The following is a 21535-nucleotide window of genomic DNA, read 5'->3' on the forward strand; positions in this document are numbered from 1 at the left end:
ACCAGAAATTTAGGTCACTTAGAATCAATATAATAGATTTTGAAGGAAATTTGTCTTGATGATGTAGATAATAAACCATATAACTTCTATTATCACTCTCATGTCATATTCATGTGTAGTAATCTAATTTAGTATGATGATAAGAAAATTCAACAAGTATTACAATAATAATTATGACTAAAAACCCCCTTCGTTTAAAATTTATCTTAACGATGTAGATAATGAACCATTTAATTTCTATTATAATTCTCATGTCATATTCATGTGTAGCAATCTAACTTAGTATGATAATAAGAAAATTCAGTAAGTATTACAATGATAATTATGACTTAAACCCCTTTTATTTGACATGATTTAAGTATGTAACTCCTGCAACTAGAATTAGGTGCCTTTTGCTAATGGGTGCTTCTAAAGGCACCGTGCCAAAAGTTTGTTAGCCGGCGGGCTCTATTAGCACCAGGCCCAACAACTAATTTCTCTGTTAGCACCGACCTCATCTGCAAGCACCATGCCTCATGTAACCTAACCCTAACCTCCATCTAAATCTCACAATTTGAAAATCAATTTGGAGAAAAACCTTCATTTTCTCTCTCTAAAGCTCAATATCGAATCTCAAATTTTGCTCTCCATCAGTCCTTTCACTCTCTGAGTGTTAGAATCAACAATCATTTGGCGAAGACGGATAGTGATGAAAGATGAAAATTTTAATTTGCCCTAAAAATCTATCGGACGGACTGGACTAGTCCGGGTCCTGAGAGGACAAAACGGATCAGCTGATCTGGGACCAAAGAGGACCAAACGGATCAGCTGATCTGGGATCTAAGAATATCGATAATAGTGGACCTTTACTTCTTTTAAAAAGATGATACAACACAGTTGAAAGATGAGTATCTCCCTCAGATTGATGGTTTCGCTTATTTGAGTGGTCACCGATAGGTGTCGATGTGGTTGTCGGTAGTAGTACACAACCTAGGAATTTGTTTTGGAAAAAAAAGGAATTTTGTTTTGGAAGAAGAAGATAAAAGAAGAAAACGGAGGTGAACTTCACCCAAGTTAGTTAATCGGGTGCTTATAGAGAACTCGGGTCAATGACCAACTCGGGTCAATGGTCATTGACCCGAGTCAACAAAATGGTCGCCCGCTAACAGACTTTTGGCCAGGTGCCTTTAGAGCCACCCTTTGCTAATAAACGAAATCTTTGTATGTAGATGCATGTATAGGTGATAAAATTCAACATTATATGTGAATTATGTGGTTTAAGTTATTGTTATACATAGAGCAGTATTTACCTAACATTATCGGTATCAAACTAGTAGGTCATAATAACATGTCGGCGAACATGATTGTAATACATGTCTATTGTGGTGTGATGTCATGATGTGTGGATGATGTGATGGAGTTGGTGGAACGTTGTATGAGTTGGGTGGTTAGTTCGACCCTCTCAACCGATTATTTGTTGCGATAATCGACGGATTCGCATGGTAAAGGCGTATTGAGGTACGACCTAGGTATGAAGCGTATATCGACGATGCTAACACAAAGATAGCCTAGTGGACCACACTCTCATAAAACGAGGGTTATGGGGAGGGTACAGATGAATGATCTGATTCCCTCGGTGGACACTAACTTATCATATCACTTCTAGTTTAGTATGACAAGTGTGATTTCATTTATTATAATTGTTATAGCTTAAATACTTATTTCAACACCTTTATATACGTTATATAGTTGTCTATTTGTCTTGATATGTCTTGAAAATGTCCAGTAAGGTTTTAGGGATTGGGAGATGTACTTGTTGGATCCTATTTTTCAGGACAAGGAAATAAAAAGTGTCACCTGCTTAAGTCTTAGTTAGCGTTTGGAGGAGTTTCGTAGCAATTCTTTATTTCAGTCGGGAGTTGCATATCCTAACTAATTATTTCATTTGTTTGTTATTGTCCAACCTAAGTGAAGATGATTTAAAGATATTAGGTTAGTTTTGAAGACTTAGGATCCGTTTTTATGTGGGAAAATTGAATTTCGTAAGAAAAATCGATTTTCCACTGTTGGTTTGGTAAAGCCAAAAGGTGGGAAAGTCGTTTTCCATTAGAAAAATAACTAGAAAATATGTTAAAGAAAATTCCCATAGGGAAAACAGATTTCCGACCCTCAAAATAAACACGATCCCTCACCTCCCGTGTTTTTTTTTTCATTTTTTTATCCTTCTCTAGCACTCAGCTTATCTCCATCGTTGGTCTATCTTCTCTCTCAATCCCTCATCTCATGCATTTTTTTTCATTTTTTTATAATAAAAGACACCCTTTTTTGGTTCCATGGAGTTTTACAGAGAGAAAGGGACACATGAAGAGAGAGAAAGAGAATTATACTTCAACTAACCAAAAACCCAGAAGCTTCGTCACTTTTGTTCCTTACTTGATTCATCTCTCTCTCTAATTGTTAATACTTCCGATCATTATCTTGGTTGGTTGAAGTATTATTCTTTCATATCTACCTGTTTTGCCAATAAAATTAGGGTTTCCACCATTATCTTCATCCATCAATTTACCTGCCTCAGGGTGTTCTTTCCTTCATATCTACCATCTTCTAAATAAAGGTTTTGCAAAATCAACACAAAGCGGGATCTTTGTTGTTGATGTTATTGCCCTTGTCATCAATTTGAAGAAAAAAACAAATGCTTCTTTTCTTGACCTCTAAACAGTTCTTTAAAGTTCAACTAGATCTCCCTCATCCCTGGTTAACGGTTAATCTAGGGATTGTAAAGGCACCCATCTATTTTCTTGCAATTATGTTAAACAACTAATGTTTGAATTTCAAATGTGAAAATCTTATTTTCTTTCTCGTCAGAAAACGTTTGTTTTTATATCTAACCTTTTCTCACTTAAGAAACGAACCCTTAATAAAGTTTTGTGGAGTTAATTTATTGTTACCTATGAGCTTCATATTTGATGTTATTTGGGCTTCGGGAGTTACATGGAGATCCTCTAAAATTTCCTATCTCTCGTAGGTTTGTTCTACAAAAATGATACAACAATCAAAGATCTAGGAAGATTGTTGACGTGGCGCGCCAACATATTGCTGAAATCCAAGATTTAACAAGAGTGATAGTTGAAAAGTGGAAACTTTAGCATTTTGTATATCTAAGAAGAAGAGAACGAGTATATATTGTGACTACATATTAAGTGTGTGTATATTATGAGGATATATTATTATAGTTATGTTGATAAATGGGAGATGAGTAATGATTAGTGAGAGGGGAAATAAGGCCGATTGAAACGCTTGGGTGTTTAATATCCTATCAAAGTAAGATATAGAAGCCACTTATTTGGGGCCCACCCATTAAATAAAATAAGAGGAAGTCTAACATATCGTCTTTCATTAGATTCTGCTTTGTCGTGCTACACAGTTGGGTTGTGCTTTGGTTTAGCATGTTGAGGGGCCCATAATGGGTCTATTCCCGCAAGTATACGGGATCAAGTTTAGTAAATCCAGAAGTCCGGAATCGTTCTAAAGAAAAGTAATTTTGGATTAAATCTTAAATTAACACCCTTTTCGTAAAGTTGATTTGTGTTGAAAACAATTTTAATTAGAAAACAATAAAAGACTAAAGAACGAAATCAAGAAGGGAAAAAGATTTAGGGATTTTGATTCCACCACATAAATTGACTCCCTAAAGCATGCAATTAATTAACTAACCCTTTTTAATATAACTCAAATCTAACATAATGAACTATTTAGATTTTGAAATATAATTTTTATTAACACATTTCATAAGCATGTATTTCTAATTGACAATCCTATAAAGACTATACTCATTTAACTATCATTCATCATCTAATAAGCATATTCACTCTAACAACTTAATGAAAGCATGAGATATCTAATTATGAAACATGAACAATGAAAATATTATAATATCTAGTGTGAAGACAATCAATAGACATTAAGGCTCAATTAAAGGATTTCATTAATTAATAACATATTTCAAATATATCAAGTATGGATTTCCTCTAAAACCCTAGATACAAGATTAGCTACTCATTGAATTTAAAGACATATACATTGATAAAACAAAATACATGGAAATAAATGAGACAAAGAAAAGAAATCACCCAAATCCTTGCTCCAAATGCTCTCCAAGTATGATCCAAATTATGCTCCAAATTCCAATTACTAGATTTTGGTTGATGAGAGAAATTAGATTTAGAAAAGAAAATGAAGAAGGAAAAAAATTGTGAGAAGAGAAGAGAAAGATTTGGAAAGGAAGATAGATTAGAAAGGAATTGAGACGAAATTAGGATAGGAGTAATATGGAGGCTAGGGTTTTTGTTGTTAGAACTAGAAAAAGAGGTAGAGAGAGAGAAAAAAAGTAGTAGTAAGAGAGAAAGGGTTAGAGAAAATGAGACGGATACCCAAGTCTGCTCAAGAATGAGAAGAAAAGAGTTAGTATTTATATTGGTTTGTGGTTAGGGTTTTAAGATATAAGGTTGAGGAGGGTAAAATGAAGATGTTTGGGTTAGATTTTATGCAAGGAAGTTTCTTATTAGTTGGAAATCAATAAGGGTAAATCTGGAATTTCTGGAGGAAGTTGTGGTGAAAAGAAAGGCAATTGTTAACTAGTTATAGGCTGAAAATTAGGTTGGACAAAAAAGGAGGAGCAATTCGTAATTCCAAGAGGGACTTGTGTAGAAAAGAGGAGCCACGTGTCTACTGTTCGCTAGAGTTTTAATTCGAAAGCTAAGGTGTAACAAGACTGTTGGATTAAGTTGCACCAAGACTCAGCAACCTTTGGATCTTGAAATCACGAATCCTCGAGACAGGTGGCAAGCGAGAACTACGGGATTAAGTTGCAGTGCGCTACACTGAATAATGCACCCTGGAAAAGTGATTGGATGCTTTACGTTACATCGAAATTACGATGTGTCGGCCTCCTGATTTGTGCCACGTGATCTACCATCATCCCACAACCAAAACCGTGACCGAAAGTGTACTGGATTTCCTCAAATCTTCGTATTTCTATCTCTTTCTCGTCAGGACTCCGTTTTGACTTCCGTTTTCGCCTACGGATTCGTCTTTGACTATACTTTTCACCCATGTACTGATATTGTCGCCTGGGTCGGCCCTGATAAAGGATCAAACTTTAGTTTAGAGTTATGAAGGGAGGAGCTTTGGGTTCTTAAGCAGAGGTTTCAAATCCATTTTTTTCAAAACTTTCTCAAACTTTAGTTTAGAGTTGCAAGCTCAAAGAAGATCAATTTGATCTTCAGACCCAATTTTTAGAAACTCCTTTTTCAATAATAATGAAGATGGTTAATACCTAGCTCGAAACACAATTTCTTAACCCTTGAAGGATGAAAGCAAGAAGGAGGATGCAAATAAGATGAACCAAACTTGAGACAATGTCGAATGATGATGAAGACTTAAATGGTTTGCCCATTTTTGTTTGAGAACGAGGTGGCTTTCTAGCGAGGTTGGAGATTCTCTAGTCGGCTATAGGAGAGAGAGAAAGGATAGGCACATCAGTTTTGAAACGTTTTTTCAATTTCAAAATGAATAAAAATCTTGAGGTTTCCAAAGGGAATGTGAATGGAAAATATCGAAGTTTTCATCTTTTACGATACACCAAAGCTTACATATTAGATAAACAATATTTTATAAATGAGACTTGATGAAAAACTTTAAAATTCAGAAGTCCCATAAGCTAAAAGCATTGTCCAAGATGTGTATCTTGGACTACTTATAGATGATGAAATTTGTACTTGTAAACATTTATACTGAACATCAAATTAAGATATCTCAAACAATTTTTGGTACCATAATAATATAAGTTATGATGGATAGACCGATCAAAATTTTGATAATTTTTATAATAAAAAGATTGCCCCATGTACCTTATTGTAGGTGTAGGCTCAAGGTTCGTAAGTGTCGAGGTCTTTGTTAGAAACAAAATCCCACGCCCATTGATTTGGGTCTAGGTGTCTAACGCAGGGACAATATCGATAACTGCTAAGACTTAAGCGTTATAATGGTATCAAATTTGAGGATGACTCGTCATCGACGGTAAGGGATTGTAATAGTTCCACAACACTCGAGAGATTTGGAGCCGAGCTTATAGGTGTGCGCTCAAGTTTAATAAGTGTCGATGACTTTTGGATGGGCTCATGGAGGCTTCTTCAAGAACATAATTTTATACCAATGGACTTGGAACTGGTGTCTAAAACAAGGAAAATATAAATAACTGATAAGGCTTGAGGTGTCACATAAACGATAACAAATTAGTCATTCAGCATAAGACCATTTCTATGTTAGTTATAGTCTCTTGTAGCTATCCTTGCTTGCTTCCAAGTTCTAAACTGCAACTTGAAGTTCACATGAGACATTTTAATGTCTCTCTCTCTCTCTATCTAATTCTCATTAATATTTCTCTCACAAAAAGACTAATAGTTCCTGTTCCCGGCAGCAAATTCTAAAATTCTAGGATTTCTTCCCCATTGATCTCCTTGTATCCATGGTATATTTTTGTTTTCTTTAAGCATTTGATTGTTTCTTTTCATCACCAAATCAACTTCGAACAAAATCATACTAATTTTAAATCAAGAACGATTTTGACTAAGTCTCTGAGGATCGACCATGGTCTTACCGGTTTTTATTACTTGACGCTCGTATACCTGCAGGTGGTGACCTTTTAGGCCATGTTTGGCGTGCGGGAATGGAATGTCATTCCCGCGAATCACATTCCCGTATTGCGATTCCCGGGAATCAAATTATTTTGGTTTAATGTTTGGTTCGACCAGGAATGGGAATTTAATTCCTGATGGATCCCTAAGTTGTTGTTTGGATTGTGTAGGAATAGGAATGTAAATTTTACGAAAGTCCTGTTATATCCTTTACTTAAACTACATAAATTATAGGTCAACTTTGTTATATATATTTTAATTAGTATTGTCTATTCAAATTTATAGATATGAAATAGTAACGTAATACACTAATTTAATTGTTATTTAAAGATTTATTTAAAATAAATAAGGTCTCAACTAATTTTTTTAAACGTTATGGAATTGATTTTTAATGAACAAAAAGCAAGAGAGGAGAGAGAGAGAGAGAGAGAGAGGGAGAGTTACGCTCGAGCGAGAGGGTGGGAGAGAGAGAGAGTGTGTTGCTATGGTGGTGGTTGAAACCCTAGGTTTTAATTTTTTAGTAATTATGAGAATGACGATTTTAATACTAGTCATTCTAATATTTTATCAAGGATAATTTTGTCTAGAAATATTAAATCAAATCATTCCCGGGAATGGGAATCACAAACCCACCTCCCTCCCTGGGTTTGCTATTACCTCATTTGGAGGGAATCTCATTCTTCCAAGAATAGGACTCCCCCTGTATTCCCGCGAGCCAAACAGTAGTCGGGAATGTGTCCTACGCGATTCCCGCGTGCCAAACACGGCCTTAGGGTAATCTTTTAGGCCCATCAAGTTTTTTGTGCCGCTATCGGGGATTAAATTAATTTTTTTATCTCGAATTAGGTAATTTTAGGAATTTTTCTGTTTGTTGTAACTTTTGACTTTTTAAATTCTTTGACTTGCTTCTCTATTTTTGATCTACAGAACACTAAGGAGCAAAGGGGAAGGCGCAACAAGCAGGAGGGGTCGAAAAGAAGAAATTTACATTATTTTATTTTATTTTTGGTGAGAGAGAGACTTTAGACTTGAGGGAAGAGTGGCCCGGGTCGTCTGCAAAGATCGTCGCATGTCTTGAACGGGAGGTAACTTTTCTTGGTCACCCACGAATGCCCTGTTAGTGAGTACTTGTGTGTGTTTTGTGTTCCTAATTGATTTGACGAACTTCTTTGTTTAATCATCTTTAGTAAGGGCACAATCCCATTACAAGATAGGAGTCAGATTTCATCACCGATCACCTGCCCATTTAGGTAACAACATTGTGAATCCCAAACCTCACTTAAATTATAATCTGGTTTAGACATTGGCCCTATGGTATCGAGCTCATAGGATCTTTGCAAACAATTTTAGAACTCGATTTTTATTTGGGCATTCCTAAAGGGAACGTGTCGAGCATTCTTTTCAAAGGTCGTACGTCTCGAGCAGAGGAAACGTTTCCAAAGGTTGGACAGTTATTACAGCTTTCATAGTTGGCTATCTCCTGGAGAATTGCTTGCCCGTAGTACTTTGATGGAGTAACCCTCATAACAATTACAGTTCAAGCTTTGTTACGAAGTAGGAGTATGTCTAGACTTTTAGGTGAATCTGACTAACCCATTCACTAAGTAAGTCTAATCAACCTGTTGCTAGATTTTGCTTAGGTTGCTTGGTGGAGTCAACTTGATTGTGTTTGTTTTCCTATAGGATCTTCGTAGTGGTTCCTTGTTTTTTGAAAAAAATTTGAAGAGAGATGGATAAATTTTGGTCCCAACATAATGACAGAAGAGATGAAAGTTCTTCAAATCTACCATGGTGGTACTTAGCAAATGGTCAAAATAGTGTTCATCAACCTAGCTATAATTTGCATAATGATGATAGTTGGGATTATTGTCAACCTTAAGAAGGTTATGAGTCTGATTATAGATATCCTGGTAGATCATCTTACATGCATTATAATGGAGAGCCTTATGCTACACACGTGTCTGAACCTCAATGGGATAACGGTGAAACTGTCGACTCTTCATCTTTGTAGCACCAAACTATTAGTATGCTAAGGAGGAGTAATGGAGAGTCTTATGTTTCAAACGTGTCTCAACATCAATGGGATAACATTGAAACTATTAACCCTTCATCTTTAGCATCACCATTTTTAGTCCAAATTATTAGTGATCTTAAAAAGAGTACTTTCGAGTTTTGTCAGAATGTAGAAAAAAATAGTGAGAAAATTTGCAGAACTCTACAAGAAACACAGTGTTATAGAAGAGGATTACGAGGATAATATAGAGTGCAATACATAGTACCCTGTGTACGATGATGATGAGGATACAATTTTAGAGGAGTATAGTCCACCCAAAAATATCGTTACTGAGCCTAAAATCTCATAAACGATGGAACCTAATAATGAAATATCCTCTCGTAGTACCAAAGTTGAAATCCCTTCTGACCAAAATGAAGAGTTTGCTAGAGTTGAAGATGATTTGAAGACGTCTCACTCGCTTAAGGACAATGAATCATGGTTGATCAATGTGTTAAATAGGACCATTGACTCACTTGACTTTGGTGAAGATCTAGAATTCTTCGAGGACCCTGATTACATCGAGATAAAAGAGAGTATAGAAGGATTATCTAACTCGACATCTAGGGAGTTTGAGTTGGATCGAGTTATTCCTTTAGAAGAACCCGAAGTTCCTGTTTTAGAGACCTCTAGTTTACGTTCGGGTATCCTTGATAGTCCTCTAGATTACTTTGCATTTTGTCCCTAAAACACATGTGTAGATTTTGAAGCACTCTCTGTCGATCATCCATATGAAGACCCATTTTATACAATCTGCAATCTCTCTATTGCATTTCCAAACTTAACGACCTTATTGTCATCTAAGTTTGGGGATTGCCCTTCTTTCTTGATAGTTTCACATGCACTATCAAGAATTGAGACAAATGTGAGACTACCACTCACTAAAAATTTTGTGTTTTGGGTGGACCCAAAGATGTTTCGATTATTGGTTTACAGTTATGAAGGAGATGTCTTTCGACCAAAGATGCAATGCAAGAAATTTGTCGGATAGGATAATTGATGAAGAAGATCATCAAGTCCGGTTGATTTAGGGGTTGTAGTGTTTAGCTAGAAACCAACTACGATCGTCGAATTATGAAGTAATTCGCGGCTAACTTCGACCGGATCCTACATCGGGTTACACATAAGAGTGTGTATTTAATCGGATGATATGACTAGTGGGAATGAGACACATAATCATGGGAGAGTCCCATAAACATGTCTCATAGGTCTAAAATAAGTTTAGACAAAGATAGCACAAAAGCCCCGAAAAGAGAGATTTTGGGTCGGGGCACCGAAAGGGTGTTTTGAGCCCAATAGGTGGACCGACCATGCACATTAGGGAGCCCATCAGGGGCCGGCCATATCTAGAAGTGATGGTATGCATGGGGCGGCCACATCTAAGGGATTAGAGAAAATAGAAACTAGTTTCCTTAATCTTATTCAAAATGGACTTTTTAGGAATCTAATTATGTTGGAGTCTAACTTAGAACTCTATATAAGGTCTCTTAAGGACTTGAATAAGGTGTGGAATTTCTCAATAAGCTTTCTTACTCTACAACATCAAGCAGAGAAGAGAAAGTGAGCTAATTCCCAAACTATCTAACTAGTCAATAAAGAAGAAGGTGTTCTTCGTATCAAACCACCATTGGAGTTCTAACTAGCTATAAGGTGGGAGATCAAGTAGATCATTCAGGTGTCTTGAGTAGAGGAGCAACACGTGGAGCTCTTGGTCTTCGCATTTGATTGGAAAGGTTCGAGGGAAAACTAACGATTAAGGTAATCTCTAACTCTTAGTTAATTATTAGCTTATGCATGATGATCTTGGGACCATACTAGTGTTAGCCATGAGATGTCTGAGATTCCGCTTAGAACACTAGGTGACACCACAACCCTACAAGTTAGTCACATATCCGTAATCCAGTAGGTATAAATTCTTTCTATTTTGTCAAATCAACGGTTTAGTCTGGCTGAAGACGTTAAACTTAGCGCTTTTTGGGAGGCAACCCATGCTTAGGACGTTTGAATCTGGTAATATCTTTCCTTTATCCTATTATTTTTGCATAGTCTTCAGAACATTGAGGACAAGGTTCGGTTTAAGTTTGGGGATAGGGATTGAATTTTTGCTAAGTCCTTATTCTCAAAAATTCAAAAGGGTTCAAAATTTTAAAAAAATTCGGATTGAAAAGGTGATTCTAGTTGTTTTTTGTTGTTAATAGTTATAGAGTCTAGTTGGTCTTACTATCCATTTGCTAAAGGTTTTTCCATGAATTTCGAGTCTTGAAGTTATCTGTGCACTAGCCTTGTCAATGTCAGATAGGTAAAGAGATGACTTTTCTGAGAGAACTAGATTGATCATTAGTGCAGACCTAACCCATGTGAGATTCTGAGCCTTTCTATGTAGTTTTGAGTGATCTCTTCTGTGCTAACTCCGACTAGAGTGAAGAGCTACTCAACCTCGCAATGCTAAAAATAACTCAGTGGATATCTTGAGTCCAAATTTTACAACCACTGGGGATGTCCTCAGGAAGCAAACCTTACTCTTATAGTCTGAGAAACTTAAAAGCAATGTCAACTAGATGAAGATAGAAACCTCATTCATTGATTAGAACCCTGAGAATAAAGCATGAAGCAAAGTAAAGAGAATTTTTACCCAAGGAAAGAGTAGTACCAAGAAAGTGATTCTTGTATTATGAAAAAAAAATCAAAAAAAAAAACCGAAAAAAAAGAAAGAAAAAGGAAAAAAAAATTGTTTAGTTTTGTTGAAGTGTTTATCCTTTAAAGTAGTTTTTGAAGATTGAAAGACGTCGAGTTCTTAGGAATTCTGGTTTACTATTAGAGCCTATTGACCTTTAGGAAACACTGTTAGATAGTAGATCAGGTGAGAAGAGTTGGTAAGCTTCTGTAGGATTTTGTGTGTATCTAATACACTATCTAGTATTCTAAGCGGAATCTCAAACATCATATGTTAACACTAGAATACCCAGAATCATACACATGAACTAATCAATGAACTAGAAGAGGGATAAATACCTTTATTGCATTTTTCCCTCGAACCTTTCCAATCGCGTGTGAAGATCGAGAACTCCAATTGTAGCTCCTCTACTTGAGACACCGAGTGAATAGACTTGATCTCCCTTCCTTTCAGACTGCTAGGACTTACTAGAAGGTTGAGAAGAACTCTTCTTCTTGACTAGATTGATAGAACGAGAGTTTTTTCTCTACATTCCTCTCTCTCCACTAGCTGTATATTGAGAGAGAGAGAGAGAGTTGTATATTTTTCTTCTAGAGAAAAATCCACACCTTTTCTGTTCTCTACTGACCCTATATGTAGAGAAACCCTAATTAGAATCTCATTCAGATTAGGTCTTTCTATTTTCGGGTCGCAGAAAAGATAATTACCAAATACCCTTTTGGGGTATTTTGGCTAACCCTTTAAGTGTGGCCGGCCAGGGCAGCCCACTATGGGCTTTCTATGGCTGGCCCACTTACCTTGGTCGGCCATCACATGGCCGACCTAATTAGCCTTCCTCCGAGCACCCCTTTTTAGGCCCGGTTCTTTCTATCTTGTTCCGAATCTCCATTCAAACCTTTTCGGCCTTTCTAGTTGGATCCAATCCATCTTTAGCCTGTTCCCGTCTAGTCAAGTCTCTCCGATCAAGTTACCACTCTTATGTGTAACCCGTTGTAGGATCCGGTCTATGTTAGCCGCGAATCAACGACTTGATCCGACGATCGTAGTTGGCTTCTAGCAAAGCATTACGACCCCTAATTGGACCGGACTGGATGATCTTCACCATATGGTCATCGTTATCCTAACTGACAAATTGATCGCATTGCCATCTTGGTTGAAGGACACTCCTTCGGAAGGACATCTCCTTCAGACCGAACGGATATATCCTTCAGTCTCCCACTTGTACTTTAAACAAGTGCAATGCTCGATTCCCATGTCACTTCGTATCTCATATGATACGTCATATCCTTCAGACTTTCTTGATCTGGAGAACAACAGTCAATACAAATGATTAACCATTAACCCATTTGAGTATGGCCACACATTTTCCAGTTGCTCCTCCTCAAGTGGCCCGGAGATACTTATCCTAACTCAATAGGAGGACATCATCCAGTCTTGTACTCCCACTTAACTTCATGTCTATCCTGTCTCCCCCAATAATCCGCCTTTATAACCTCCTTTTACGGCACAGCGTTTGACGGTACCAAAGTTCGACATTCCTTACATAAGATGAGTGGAGTACTCATGTTTAAGGAATCTCTCCAATCTTGCCTATGAGAGTTCGTGACGTTTTTCAACTCCTTGAAGAACTCTCATGTTTGGGTTATCCAGTGTATATTCCCCAATCATACACCCATGTAATTGACTTAAATACTATATTCCTATAGCCCATAAAACTGCGCTATCAGTCAATCTCCCATGCTAGTCTTCATGAGTCATTGTTGTCCATACAATGACCTGGACTAGGGACCTAATAATGAATCTATTCCATGTTCACATAGTAGGGTTCCATTTACCAGATCACATATCTGATAAACCTACTTGGAATGCTTCATTATTTTTGGACTGTCAATTAAACACTAAACCATTATTTAATGACAGAAATAACTTATTTATTTCTTTTATTGAATGTAGTTAATTGATTACATGAAACTCCTTTCATTAATCCAATTACAACCTAAAGCCATTCATCGATGCGCTTTATACCTATGCCCCTTCTATGACTCTCATACTTGGGCTGAGGCAGTGGTTTAGTTAACGGATCGGCAACGTTGTCGTCCGTATCTACTTTGCAAATGACCACATCTTTTCGCTCAGTGATTTCCCTAATCACGTGGTATTTCCTTAGAATATGTTTGGACTTCTGGTGTGCTCTTGGTTCCTTAGCCTGGGCAATAGCTCCATTGTTGTCACAATATAGAGTAACCCCATTTTCTATGCTAGGAACGACACAAAGTTCGGAGATAAACTTCTTTATCCAAACTCCTTCCTTGGCTGCTTCCGAAGCGGCTAGGTATTCTGCTTCTGTGGTAGAGTCTGCTACAGTAGTCTGCTTTGAGATTTTCCAGCTTACTGCTCCTCTGTTTTGACAAAAGACGTAACATGACTGCGATCGGAAATCATCTTTGTCCGTTTGGAAGCTCGCATCCACATGGCCTTCCACGATTAGTTCATCTTTCCCGCCATAAACCAAGAAGTGATCCTTCGTCCTTCTCAAGTACGGCTGCGGTCCAGTGTTTCTCACCTGGATTAGATTGGTAACGACTACACATGCTCAGGGCATATGAGACGTCTGGGCGAGTGCAGACCATGGCGTACATGATTGATCCTATTGCCGAAGCATAAGGCACCTTCTTCATGTATGCTAGCTCATCAGGATCTCGGGGACACTGAGTCTTGCTTAGCATCGTGCCATGTGTCATGGGTAGGAATACTCTCTTAGAGTCTTCCATCTTGAATCTCCGAAGAATCTTATCAATATAAGTTTCTTGACTGAGTCCAATCATCTTCCTCGATCTATCTCTATAGATCTTGATGCCCAATATATATTCTGCATCTCCTAGGTTTTTCATTGAAAAATACTTCCTAAGCCACTCTTTCACGGAGTTAAGCATAGGAATGTTATTTCCAACGTTCAGTATGTCATCTACATACAGGACCAAGAAAACTAGGTTGCTCCCACTAACTTTCTTGTATACACAAGATTCTTCTTCGTTCTTCAAAAACCAAACTCTTTGATTTTCTCGTCGAATCGAAGATTCCAACTCCGACTTGCTTGCTTCAACCCGTAAATGGACCTTTGAAGCTTGCAAACTTTTCCAGCGTTTTTGGAGTCCTCAAAACCTTCAGGTTGTGTCATGTACACATCCTCTTCCAGTTTTCAGTTCAGGAAGGCGGTTTTGACATCCATTTGCCATATCTCATAATCGTAATGAGCTGCAATTGCTAGAATAATCCTAATGCACTTAAGCATTGCGACAGGGGAAAAGGTTTCTTCGTAGTCTATTCCTTGGACTTGTCTGTAACCTTTTGCCACGAGTCTAGCTTTGAAAACGCTTACATTTCCATCCTTGTCTGTTTTCATCTTGAAAATCCATTTGCATCCAATGAGTTCTACTCCATCGGGCAAATCAACCAAGTTCCAAACTTGATTTTCAGACATGGATTCCATTTCGGATTTCATGGCTCCCAGCCATTTTTCGGAGTCTGGGCTCGTCATAGCTTCTTTGTAGGTGCTGGGTTCATTATCTTCTATCAACAAGACCTCTTGTCGTTGAGATAATTCAATCAGCCTTGCGAACCTACGCGGGGCTTGAACAACAGGTGAGACACTCTCAAATCCTTGAGGGTTCTCTTGCGAATCACATTCGCTTTGCGCGGGAGGATCTTCGAGATCTACCATCTCTTCCTCTGTTCCCTTTTCTATTGGCTCTGAATAGTTAGGAATCGCGACTTCTGACATCGGTACAACGGTGTCAGTTTGTTGCTTGATGAGACATGTAACAGTCTCATTTGAATCTCTTAACTCGGGTTAGTTAGTCCAGTTCGAGCGGTTACTCTGATTATTTGTTTGATTTTCTTTCTCAGGTCTCATTTACGGAGTTCAATGCGAAAACATTGTGATAAAGACATACTTGAGGGGCATTTTGGTCATTTTAATGACAAGGGTATTCTGGTCAATATTAGTGCTCATGTGAAAGTAGAGTCCAAGACGAGTCCATCGGCGAAAGCGGAAGTGGAATCGGAGTCCGGATGCGAAAATAGGAGCAAGTCAAAGTTTGGTTCAAAACCCACTCTCCAAGTCAACAGGTGACACATGGCAAGCATCTAAACGTTAATGTGAAACTTCGGTACTCTGGTGGGAACTCTGGTGGGCTCTCTGGTTATATTCGGGATCTGCTCTTCACTTTGATTTCATGTAGCGCGAGACATGATAACATACTGCTTCTGTACGTGCATGAGAGATCCAACGACTAGTGGGATTTCCGGTCACGTGGCTTCATCAGACACGCTACGCAACTCTTTCTTATCTTGCCGCGAAACGCCGAATCGCACCTCTTCCTAGCCAACTCATCAACGCATGACTGCCTGGTACTTGACGTCCCTTCTTATCTTCTCGCTTTATTTTTGGAAATGGAATTAACACAGAAAAGGAAACACTGGGAGAGAAGGAAAGAAAGAGATTGATAAAGAGATAACCGAGAGAAGAAAGATGGAAGGTGAAATTTAACACTGGAAAGAGAGAGAGAGATGGGATTCGTTACATTCAGTAGAGAGAGAATAGAAGTTTATGGAAAGAAAGATGAAACCGAGAAGGAAAGACATAGATTTCTCTTTTTATATACGTTGAAGATGGAAGGGGATTTGTGAATATGGAAAGATAAGATCTTTCTTATCTAATTAGAAAGAAATCAGGAAGATGATAGCTGTGATCGGGATGAGGAGATTCTCGGGTTAGACAATACAAAAGAAAGTCAGAGAGCTATGGATGGGATCATCTTCTCACGGCCAAGAAAAAAAAAAACCAGGGAGCTCGGCCATTGGAAGGAATCTCTGGACGGCAAAAGAAAGAGAAAAAAAAGTTAGAGAGAGAGAAGAGGATACTCGGCCATTAACAACTAAAACCGAGGTAGTGAGAGAGAGGAACTTTGGAGCTTTTCTTCTCTGTTTCTTCTTATTCTTTATGATTCTTATCTTTGTGAGAGAGAGAAGATCAGATTGAAAGAGTTGAAGAGAGAGTAAGCTATTGATTTGTAGAGAGAGATTGAATTAATATTATAAAACTCCATTAAAATCTCTTTTTCTTCTTCTTTCTTTTCTGTTTCGGTCAGATAGAGAAAGAGATAGTTATATTAGTTTTATAGAGAGAGAAAGACAAAGTTTAGAGAGAGAAAGAAAGAGAAAACAGTAGAGAGAGAGAAAATTCAAGTAAGGAAAATAACTTTCCCACAGAGAAGTATTTTCCGAGAAGACGAGAAAACAATTTTCCCTAAGGTTCTGTTTGGCTGCGCAGAAGGAAAAAAAAGCGAAAAAAGGTGTTTTCTTCTCCGAATTTTTTTCTTTCTTTAATGTTATTAATTTTTATCTCTCCCACCATGATTATGATCTCGTTAGTGATGAGTAGCTAATTTATCTAATCTAGGGTTTTACGATGCAACCCATTTTTGATCTTTTAGAGATATAATTTTTATTGATTAACTCTTGATTAATGCTTCATAGTTTAATTCGTTTTAGTTTGATAAATAGATTTTCTTTTCACTATTTATACTTTTCGATTTGATGCATCGTGCTTATGTTAAATCATTTGACGGTTCATACTTATTAATTGATAAATAGTAGTTTAGAGATTTATTTATTTAAAATAAAATGATTACATTGTTATGTTTTATTCGGTTTTAACGAAAACATCTCCCGGAATTAGGATAGTTCATTATCCGAAATTCTGAGTTATAAAAAAGAAGATAATTAACCATTTTAAGTATTTGTTTCTAAAGGTGATTTTATGTGGTGAATTTCTAAAATCCTAGGTCCTCTCCCCCATTTAAGTTCATTGTATCATAATTTGTTTTATTAATTTGTTCTTTATTATTTCATCACCAAAACCAAAACCATTTTCAAAACCGTGTTACTTCCAAGTCTTAGAATAGGTTTCACTTAGTCTTTGAGGAACGAACCGGTCTTACCGGAAATTATTACAACTTGACACCCGTGCACTTGCGGGTGTAGACCTATTTAGGGTAACCTTTCTAGGCCCATCAAGTTTTTGGCGCCGCTGCCGGGGACTAAGTTTGAATTTGTCTTATCTTATTTCTATATTTGGAAAGTTTTATTTTTGGTAAGTTTTTATTTTTGGACACTTTGACTTGTTTTTCCATTTTTGGTGTGTAGAACGCTAAGGAGCGAAGGAAAAGGCGCAACAAGGAGAGGAGCTCAAGAAGGAAAATTTACATTTTATTTTTAGTATTTTTTATTTTTGGTGAGAGAGAGACTTTTAGACTTTCTAGTTTTTTTTTTTGTATTAAAGTTTTGACCCTAAATTGGAGGGCTTTATAAATTGTAACCGAAAACCAAAACGAAGCCTCGGGTTCGAACACTCACGGGAGAGTGGCCCGGGTCGTCTGCAAGGGTCATCGCCCGTCTTGAACGGGAGGTAATTTCTCTAATCACCCACGAAGCCCCTGTCAGTGGGTAATTGTGTGTTTTGTGTGCCTAATTGCTTGATCGAATTGTTTAGTATAAGCATTCTAGTAAGGGCAATAACCCAATTGAAAGATAGGAGACGGATTTCATCACCGTTCTCTTGCCCAAATAGGTAACAACATTCAAGATCCTAAACCTCACCTAAAAACTAAAATTTGATTTAGACATCAGCCCCTAAGGTGACGAGCTCATAGGATCTTTGGAACAATTCAGGGACTTGATTTTTATTTGGGCATTCCTCAAAGGAAAGTGTTAATCAATTCTTTAAAAGGTCACCTCGAGAAGAGGCAACGCTACCGAAGGTTGGACGGCTATCACAACGTTCATCGTTGGTCGTCACCAAGAATTGTTTGACCGTGTTACTTTGACGGAGTAACCCTCATAACAATTATAGTTCAAGCTTTGTAACGAAGTAGGAGCTGTCTAGATTTTTAGGGTGAATCTGACCAACTTGTCTGTCTAGATTCTGTTTAGGTTGCTTGGTGGAGTCAGACTGATTGTGTTTGCTTTCCTCTAGGGTCTTCGTAGTGATTCCTCGGTTTTCAATTAAAAAAAAAAAAAAAAAAAAAAAAAATAGAGCTTTGTTGAGAATATCCTTGGTCATTGGGCTCTAGTTTATGCCCGATAGATATCGTGATAAGAGAGGTCGTTTCATTAGTAGAGAAACTTATCTAAGTAATCTTCTAGCCAATCTCTCTTTGAGTGACACTATGGGTGAAAATCTAAACCAAGCCAGGGATGGAAATCCACCTATGACACTCAGGGATTATATGAATCCTACTAGAACTTGTCAACCATCAAGCATAAGGTTACCCCACTCCACGACTCACTTCGAGTTGAAGCCGAGCATTATTCAAATGCTCCCTACCTTCCATGGGGTTGAGAACGAGAACCCCTACCACCATGTTAGGGATTTTGAAGAAATCTGTGGGACTATGAATCTCCCCAATATGCCTGATGAAATTTTGAGACTTAGGTTGTTCCCTTTCTCTTTAAAAGAGAAAGCAAAATCTTGGTTGTATGCCTTACAACCTCATTCCATTACTAAATGGGAAGAATTAAGCAATTTGTTCCTTCTGAAATTCTTCCCTAAACACAAAACTATCACTTTAAGGCAAAGTCTTAACAGTTTTGTGCAACAAGAAGGAGAGTCTCTCTATAACTATCTTGAGAGGTTCAAAGAACTTGAACTGCAGTGTCCACATCATGGTTTTGAAAAAATGAGACTAGTCCAGATTCTTTATGATGGACTAAATTATTCAACTACATCCATGGTAGAGTCATTCTGTAATGGCGGGTTTATCGGTAAGAGTGCTGATGATTGCATGGCCTTTTTAGAAGAATTAGCTGAGAAATCCCACCAATGGGAAACTTCTAGAGGACCTCCTACTAGGACAAATATTACTCCAAATAAAGGTGGCATCTATAGAGTTGATGAGTCAGAACTTAAACTCGCCGAAAAAGAACATGCCAATTTTCTTTATCAAACCTCTAGGCCAGACAATCGTCAGAAGTATGATCCTTATTCCAACACGTACAATCCAGGTTGGAGAAATCATCCCAATTTCTCTTGGTCCAGGGGTCAAAACCATAGTCAACCTAGCAGTTCAATAAATCCTCCTGAGTTTAATGCCTCTAGGAATCCCTATGCTCAGCCTAGTGCACAATATCCTCCGGAGAACAAGAACTCTCTAGAGGAGGCCTTCATAAAACTGGCTAATAGCCAAGTAGAGACCAACCAATCCTTGAATAGTCTGAAAATCCAGGTAGGTCAACTTTCAGAAGCCCTTAGCCAGAGAGAAAAGGGTATGTTTCCTAGTCAAACTGAGCAAAACCCAAAAGGTACACTAGGTAAACAACCAATGGATCAAGCCAATGCAGTAACCACCCTTAGAAGTGGTAGGGTAATTGATAATAGGGTAGGAGTTCCCGAAGATAGTGAAGTAGATCATGAACCTTCTTCTTTGCCAACCAGAGTCCCTAGTGATGAGCCTGAGAAGACTCCTGAGTCTGAGGAACCACCTGTAGTGCCTGAGCCTTACATTCCTAGAGCCCCATATCCTCAGCGTCTCGTAGAGCCAAAGAAGAGGTCTCAGTTCGAGGAGATAATGGAAATATTTAAACGAGTCAACATTAATATCCCATTATTAGATGCAATTAAACAGATCCCAGCTTACGCTAAGTTCCTTAAGGACCTATGTACTAGAAAGCGTAAGATGAATGTGCATAAGAAGGTCTTCTTGACTCAACAAGTGAGTTCTATCATCCAACAAAACCTTCCACCTAAGTACAAAGATCCAGGAAGTCCTACATTACCTTGCACTATAGGGGACCATAAGATCGAGCGAGCTTTGTTAGATCTAGGTGCCAGTGTCAACCTTCTTCCTTACTCTGTGTACTTACAATTAGGTTTAGGAGAAATAAAACCTACTTCAGTAGTTCTTCAGTTGGCAGATCGGTCTATTAGGCGACCATGTGGCATAGTAGAGGATGTTCTGATAAAAGTTGGTGAGTTTATCTTTCCTATAGATTTCATCATCCTAGATACTGAACCAGTTCATGATACACAAAGTCAAATCCCTGTCATTTTGGGTCGACCATTTTTAGCTACATCAAATGCTGTCATATACTGTAGAAGTGGTCTTTTAAGATTGTCATTTGGAAATATGACGGTGGAGATGAATATTTTTAATGCGGGACTTCACCCTGATGACATAGATGAGTTTAGTGGGTTGAACTTGGTGGAGTTATTAGTTCAAGATGCATTACCAACAACTCAATCGAGAGATCCTTTAGAAACTCTATTGGCACTTTTATGCTTAGATGAGGAAGCTAGTATTAATGAGATAGAAAACATATCAGAGTCTACTTCCTTATTAGTATCTGAGTCGATTAGTTTGCACACCTTAGAGTCACCACTTCCATCGTATGAGTCAATTGTTAGTTCTGACAAAACTTTCGAGGCACTTCTAGAGGAGCGAGAAGTCGAGGTCATGTCATCTTCGGTATCAACACCTCGTTTTATCCATAATCTTATGGATAACCGCGAAACTCTTTCCAGAAACGAAGATGATGAATCTTGGCTGCTCAATCTAGTAAATGAGAATGATGACTCGCTTGACTTAGTCAAGGACCGGGAGTTCTTTAAGGACACTAATGACATCATAATCAAACAAATTATAGAGGGTTTATCTGAACCAACTTTGGTAGAGCTTGAGTCTGGTAACCGAGTGATTCCTTTGGAAGAACTCCGTTTACCTATTTTAGAAACCTCTTGTTTAACTCTGGGTGTATTTGATAGTCCTCTAGATCCTCTTGTATCGTATCCCTCAGGAGCATGTTTAGAAGTTTTTGCAATACCTCACTTGGTTTCTCCTCCATACTTAGATCCTTTCTACGAGGACTATACCCTTTCTAGTCCATGGCCAAACTTAACGACTTTATTGTCGTCTAAGTTTGGGGATTCTTACCTGATCACGATAGTCTCACGGGTACTGCAACATACTTACATAAGTGTGAAACTATCATTCACTAATCACTTCGTGTCTTGGGTAGATCCTCAGATGTTTCGCCTATTGGTTTATGGAGATGTTACTTAAGGATTGTTGAATCATC

General features: G+C 37.9%; 1 long non-coding RNA gene across 1 annotated transcript; it reads left to right on the forward strand.

Annotated features, from left to right (window-relative positions):
• Positions 1 to 15844: 15844 nt before the first annotated feature.
• Positions 15845 to 16516, forward strand: LOC147557086 (uncharacterized). Its single transcript, XR_015233848.1, has 2 exons — positions 15845 to 15939; positions 16080 to 16516. It is a non-coding gene; the product is annotated as an uncharacterized LOC147557086 (long non-coding RNA).
• Positions 16517 to 21535: the final 5019 nt, after the last annotated feature.

The sequence above is a fragment of the Eschscholzia californica genome, unplaced genomic scaffold, assembly GCF_041429995.1.
Source record: "Eschscholzia californica isolate CP2 unplaced genomic scaffold, dmEscCali1.0.p SCAF_2, whole genome shotgun sequence".
Lineage (NCBI taxonomy): Eukaryota > Viridiplantae > Streptophyta > Magnoliopsida > Ranunculales > Papaveraceae > Eschscholzia > Eschscholzia californica.